The sequence below is a fragment of the Lolium perenne genome, chromosome 1 (assembly GCF_019359855.2).
Source record: "Lolium perenne isolate Kyuss_39 chromosome 1, Kyuss_2.0, whole genome shotgun sequence".
NCBI classification, from domain to species: Eukaryota; Viridiplantae; Streptophyta; class Magnoliopsida; order Poales; family Poaceae; genus Lolium; species Lolium perenne.
The window spans coordinates 66618092-66625886 of record NC_067244.2 but is presented as its reverse complement, the minus strand read 5'-3'; positions in this window follow the sequence as shown (position 1 = coordinate 66625886).

Here is a 7795-nt window from a genome sequence, read left to right as displayed (position 1 = left end):
AATCTGAATCCACATAGTCTACGAGTCCCTCAGCGGTCTTGCCAAACTTCAAGCAAGATTTGAATGTACCACGAAGGTACCTGAAAATCCACTGAACAGCTTTCCAATGTTCTTTACCAGGATTAACCATGTATCGACTGACCAAACTCATAGCATATAACAAATCAGGGCGAGAACAGACCATGGCATACATTAAGGAACCAACAGCACTAGAATATGGAACTCGTGACATGTACTCAATATTTCCATCAGTACTAGGACATTGCAATGCTGACAACTTAAAGTGGGGAGCAATAGGTGTACTAATAGACTTTGCATCATGCATATTAAAACGATGAAGAACTTTCTGAATGCAATTTTGCTAACTAAGAAATAACACACTAGATTTTTTGTCTCTTGTAATTTCCATACCAAGTATTTTCTTAGCAGCAACAAGATCCTTCATCTCAAACTCACTACTTAATTGTGACTTTAAAGTAGTGATCTATTTCTTGCTCTTGGCAGCAATCAACATATCATCAACATATAACAACAAGTATATTGATGATCCATTAACAAACTTGATATAAACACAACTATCATACTGAGATCTCTTAAACTTATGTGCAATCATAAATGAATCAAACCTTTTATACCACTATCTTGGAAACTGTTTCAAACCATAAAGGGACCTTTTCAACTTGCAAACAAGATCACGCAAAAGAGGCTAAAGTTGATAAATACATATACTTTTTGCAGTTTTGGTCAAAAAACGTGCACCCAGTTGATCCCTCGAAATGGTTGTTATTGCAATAAATTATAGAGTACATTTTAATTTTTTTCGAAAAAATATTAATATCACGAAAATAACAATTACATGTGGCCGAAAGGCACTTTCATTCAAATCCTCTAGCATGAATACTTCATGATATTTTCATCGGTAACTCAGAAGTACTCAGCCATGCTATATTCAATCACTCACAAGTCTAGGCTACTTCTACCGGAGCTTATCTTTACTTTTTCACGGCCAAATATGAATTGTCTATTTAAATCTTTGCCAGGCATAAGACAATTAATTACCGTTTCAATCACTCAACGTGCAATATATGTTTCAACTAAAATCATGGGGTATTGCATACAAGAAACAGGAAATTCTAGATGGCAGCGGTGCAATAACTTCGACAGATTTCAGTCCAATTTTTGTACGACAAGTAGGGAATTATTCGCACGCCCGGTGTACTGAACACCACCGCTGGATCATTTGTTGTACAAAATTTCATGTGCGATTTGTCGTACGCATGGTACTTTCGTTCAAGATGGCCCTATCCAAACCGATAGAAATGCATAGATACAATTTTCAGTGTAAATACGCCTCTCCCCCCCTAACCCTATCTCCCCCGAGGCGGCGGCGCCGCCCGCCGTCCCCGGGGAGTTCCCCTCCACACCGCCCTCCATCCCCTCCCCTACAGGCCCCCCTCCTCCGCCGCCATCACTGGGGACGCCGCGGGGCAAAGCCCCTGTGGTGAGGCGTCGGTGGCGGCTCGGTCCTCCGTCGGCAGAGCGCAGCGCGGCCTGCGGGAGCGTGTGGGGGCAGCGGCCTACACCCTCCTCCTTCGTCGACTGAACGCAGCGGGATGGCGGTGGCCGGCGGATCTCCGGCGGCCGGCGGCGGATGTTGGCTGCGGTGTGGTCGGATCTGGGCCCGAGGTTCGGATCGCGATCCATCGCGGTTGCGTCTCGTCAATGGCACGAGGAGGCTTCGCTGGGTCTTCTTCGCGGCTTGAGGACGTCCGGGTCTTCGGCCCGGGCATGGTGGTGGTGGCTGACTTCATCCACCGAAGGCAGTCGGCCAGGCTGGCTGTGTTGGATTTTTTATCCCACTTTCAGCGCCGGCAGCGAGACGGGGAGGCATAGTAGCCGGTGAAAACCGAGCCGACTCCGGTCATGGCGGGCGATGGCGGCGTCTGCGCTGTTATCTTGTTGAAGGCATCGTCAAGCAACTATCGCTAACCTACTCGTTCCGGCGGGGAGATGGAGGAGCTTGGAAGCCGGCGATGGTGTCGTCGGTGGAGGGTTGGAGTGGCCAGCCCAGTGTGGTGACCCGGCATACCACTGCATGGTGTAGTATGCAAGTCTGATATAACACCAATGAAACACCGTTCCACTAGTATTATATCGCTCAGAGTGGTACAACAGAAACATATGCGGGTCCAAGGCATGTCTATAGAATTACATACAGACTATGTTACATAAGATCAGCACAGCCTCCTACTTTACAATGAGGTAAAACTGCAAATAACTCCGGAAGAACGACTCGTAGTCTAGTCTTATCACGAACTCTATTTGAAGAGTATTTAACTAGCTATATAGGCTAAGAATAGATTCTAGCTAAGTAGGAGCTAGGTTTAGGAAGCTAGTTTCCTTCTATGGCTAAACTAGGTTTTCTCCTTGTTGGATGTGGTATCTGACTCCTCTGACAGGGTCCTGTCTCTTGAAGTAGTTGTTGACTCCTCGGCAGTTGAGTTGCACTGTAGATCCTCATTCGCTGCCTCCATACCTAAGCAGGGGATTTAAGAGTGGGATGAGTACGAGCGTACTCAACAAGTTCATTATAGGAAAGAGGTGTTTGATGCACTAGCTACGACATTAGACCAGAAAGTCCAATACCAATGCAGGTTTTCATAATCATTTCTTCAAAAGGTTGCTTTTATTCAGAAGAACTATGTCCGTCAGCCTTCACCGGTTTACTAGAACTTCATGGAGCTCCTTTCCGGCCGCGTTCGCAGTTCCATATCCCGGAACAGGGAGTGACAGGTCACGGTTCTTTACACTCTGCAGAGGTGTGTTGCTTTACCCATAAGAGATCTTAACCTTGGTGCCAACCGAGCTATAGTTCTCGTCCACACTTCCTTTGGTGTGAGGCCCGGTATAAGGTCTAGCCAATCATGTTCCTCCGCTACCTCGCACACCCACCCTTTGTTGCATACCCCGACCCTGGGTCCTCGTCGGTCCTCTTATACCAATTAAGGATGGACCCCGACCACGACAACAGTTTGGGACTCGTTAACCAAACTCCTTCGCCGGTAGCTGCAACCCATCATAGACCACTTACCGTGGGGAATTAGAATGGGATCCCCACCCCACCGCTTGCCCAACCTGGGTCAAGTGTCTACGGTAAGCGCATCCGTTGATGTACGAGAGGTGGAAACACTTTTGACTACTCCGTCCCACCTCCGCATCTTATGGTTAACACGGGTATTACGGCACAAGAATCACTGGCGACATTTGTTGTTTAATCCTAGATGGATATAAACCCTTGCAATGGAACCTCCACCATATCAACACAATCCATGGTTCCATTGCCCACCACATAGTCATATTCATAGTTATGAAAATAGTGGTTTTGGTTTTTATGCAATAGTGATAATCATAGTACTTTGCAAGTAATTTGATAAAGATACTCAAATGACATGAGCAAGTGATGAACTTGCCTTTCTTGACTGCAAGATTATGCAGGCAAGGTCTTCGATACGCAATAACTCCAAATTCTGAAATAGCATCATCGTCCGGTAAGGACGATGTTTAAAAAAATTGGCAAGGATGCAATAATGCATAAGAATGAGATGCAATCGCTTTAAGCGTGACCTAACCCCGATGTTTTAGGATCAGTGAGTTGTAATGATTGGTTCAGGGTGTGTTGCACTTTTAGAGTGATTCTCATACAAGGTTCTTATTCAGGTGTGATTACTTGGTATTATATCCAGGTAGATAATAAAGCATAATAATCAATAGAGCACACAAAGAATGATATTTGGCATACTGTTAACAGGTAAAGAACAGTGGTTATTTTAGTACTATATGGTATGGTTAATGATTCATTATCATATACTTTAAAAGAATAACTTTTGAAGAACATGTTCTTTAATAAAGAACAAGTATGATAATTAAATGGGTGGTTTTCTATGGTTGACTATGGCTTCATGCAGTTGCTGGGATAGGTATTAGATGGATCCCAACAAAGTTGGATTCATCAACACCTGGGGCTTGTAAGGTTAAGATAAGCCTAGGCATCCTAAGCAATTCATTATACATGGTTGTTGTCAAGGTTGGTTTATCTTGCTAATGATAGCTGGCTAGGGTTTATATGACCTTATAAGCAGGGTTGATGATGACTCCTTATTTTCTTCAAGAGAATAACTTTTGAAGAACATACTTCTTAAATAATAAGAAGTATATCAATTAGGTTGAGGTTGTTTAGGTTTGCTATTTAATTCACTAAGTAAGAAATGGTGGTTTCCTAAATAGGATGTTTAATTATTATCTCACACTAAGAGGGTTTAGTGTGTAAGGGATATAATGATAAATATTGGGTATAGATGCTATTGGAGCTCATCACAATGGTGTGATGCTAGTTAAGGTTAATAAAGGATGAGATCCATGTGATAGGAACTAGGTTTGATTAAGATGAACACATGTGATGCTAATTAGTAATGATAGGGTTCCCATATATTATGTGAATTTGAACAAGCATTTAGTTGCTAAATATGAATCTATGGTTACTAATGGAGTAACATGATCACATGTTACCTAGGGTTTATGTTTGGGGATAATTTAGGGTTCATATGAAGTAGTGGAGCTAAGGTTCCTAATTGAATTAGGGTGGTGGGATTACACATGAAATGATGAGTTCCTAGTTTTCTACCATATGGAACTAGGGTTTCTTAATCACCATATAGTTCTATGATTAATAACTTCAATTTAAAGTTGAAGTTATTAATAATTTGGGAATAAAAATAATATTGAATTTGGTATTTTATTATTTTAAATTATTAATAATTAGGTAATTATTAATTAGGGTTTAATTCTCACTAATAAAGATTTAACAATTAACAAATAAAGAAAATTAGTTTTAATGTTTTCTTTATTTATTTACTGGTTTTTATTTACCTTTGGGAATTTTTTACTAATTATTGAATTTTAATTGAATTTAGAATTTAAAGAAAAGGCTTAATTCATAAGCATTAAATAATTGAATTTTTATTAAAAATAAAATTTCCATATTATATTTTTATTGGATAGAGTTTACTTTTCTAAGAATTTTGATATATTATTTACCTTTTTCTGAGTTATAATAAAATTTATATGAATTTGCAAAGTTTCAAATATTTCCTGGTTTTTAATTTAAATGAAACTACTAACTACACCCGGCTATTCTACCTACAGAGTCACTGACTCGTGGGCCAGTGGCCATGTCACCTGCCACACGTGCATTGACCAAGGTCAAAATTGCTACGGTGGCAGGGAGGCTCACTGCCGGCGGGAACTGGCAGCAAACGCCGGCGAGATACGGTTCCCGCGGGGGTGTGTGGATGCTTGACGGATAGAGGACGCCGAGGCGAACCCAATAGTGGCGGCGCCGCTCCGGTATGGTCGCCGGAGCGTGCCCGACGGCGAGGAGCTGCGGCGGGGGTCACGGGCTAGCGACGCGGTGGCGCTACGGCGAGCAATCGAGCGAGTTAGGTATGCTGGGGGACTTAGGAGCTCACCAGGATCACGACGCGCGTGACGGCGAGACTTGCCGGGGCCTGGTTCGCCGGAATCGCCCGCTCCCGTTGTCGGAGAAGACGAGCTCGACGGCGGCGCTATGGTTCGCTCGGGGTCGATTCCTCTTGCAGGTAGAGCATGTCGAGGACGGCGGTCTCGGCGGTGGTAACGGCGAACCTCAGGGATGCTCCAAACGGCGGCGATGGTCGGAGTCCGGCTCAGCTAGGGTTTCGGTATGGGGAGAAATGAGACGAGGAGGAAGAAAACCGAAGCTGCTATTCGTGCTGGAGCTTATATAGAGCGTCGGAGAGTGCCTCGTCACGACACCGATCACTGGGAGGTCGCCAGCGAGAGAGGAGGCCGAGCACGGCTTCGTGCTGTCCAGCATGCGAGCTCGAGAGGATGAGGATGAACTCGTCCTCGAGATCTTTTTACCGAAGAGGTATTGGGCTGGCCTTGGGCCGTGGTGTTGGGCTGTGATGGGCTAGCGTGGGTGGGCTACACGGCCAGGTAGGTCCAGGTATAGTTTTTCCCCTCTTTTCTATTTTCTATTTTCTGTTTTATATTTTCTATTTGAATCTGATTTAAATTCAAATTTGAATTGCAGGGTTCTTGTTATGTTAATTGAGTTGGGATGTAGTGCAAGGACTATTACTTCATTCTTTATTTGAAACAAATATTTTGTATTGGGTTATAATGCATAGTTGTGGATTGTTCATAATAGCAAATAGGCATGGGTTTCAATTCTTATTTTTAATTTCTTTTTCTTGTGAATTAATTCTGTTTAGGATTTATGAGAGTTGATAATTGCAACTCAAAGTATTTCAGAGTTATTATTAAGACTTGGTTTCCATTTGAGAAGTGGATGATTACATATGATTTTATGTGAGCACCAACTTGCTAGGGTTTTATAACTTCTATGGTAACCCCCTTTTAAGGTTAACACTATCATTATATTTGAAAGCATCTAAGGTAGGTATTTTTCCATCATGGTTAATCTTGGTTACAAAGATAAATAGTTGATCACTACACATATGGGTTTAACCATATAATGTAGCACAAGGTTTTTCTTATGTTCAAGAATTGAAGCACAAGATTTATTTGATGTGCAAATCTAGGGTTCAAATGCTATTTACCTAATGGCATATGGTTTGGAATCTCAATTATGGCCTAGTTTTTAGTTGTGATCACCCAAGTGATATACAATCTAGGTTGAGATATAATTCTAGGTTGTAGCTATGGGATGACAACATATTGCATGTGCTAGGGTTAATCTCCCCTAACCATGATAAGATGGTTACTTGCTTAATATTTTATGTGCTTCTCTTATTACTAGGGATTTGGGAATTGGTTTAGTCTTCTACCAATTGGCATCTATTATTAACCTCAATTTATCATTTAAGTAACTACATTGGTTATTGTTCTTTTTATAGTTAACTTTGGTCATATGGGTATATGGTTTCTCACCATATGAGGTATAGTGTTTAACTCTAAGGTTTTCTTAGGTTCATTAATTTATGAAATATGGTTATGGTATGATTCTACTTATGATCACCAAGTGGTTCACAAGTTAGGGTTGGGGTATAAGCTTAGGGTTTCTTACTAGTTACCTCCCTATGATTTCATGTGAAGAATAATATCTATTAATCACATGAATATTAGGATTTGGTTTATTCTCCTTTTTCTCCAAATAATGGTCATGGCATTATCATGGACAACCTGTTCATAATATTACTACCTCAAGTTCTTAGGTTTTATGATCATCACTCAATTTGTAATGATCAAGGTTTGACTTCCTAAGGTATCTCTCATTAGATGAGGTTCTCACTTCCATGATCAATCACTGTCTTGATCTCCTAAGCATAATATTTCCCTTATAGTTTCTTGGGTGGACAGGGCTATGGTTGTTTCTCTATATTATATCCCAGGAGAATACCTGAGATACTATGTTAGGGTTCTACTCAACAATGATGATATGATCATCTGGTTATAAGAATAATTCTCTCCCTCAAATCCAGGTGCTGCCTCAACTATCTTGAGCTCTCTTATATAGGAATGGATTATTTTAGGGTTTATGGTGTACTCATCAGATCTCAATAGGTATCTAATCTAAAACTCCACTTGGCTATCTTGGTTATCTCACCACTCCAAGATGAAATGGTTTACCTAATACTTTAGTTCAAAGTTTATCCTTGATTCTTAAATAAGTAAATCTAAAGTTAGTATGATTGGTCTCTCTCATTTGGGAAGGTCTTTAATACTATCCTAAGGT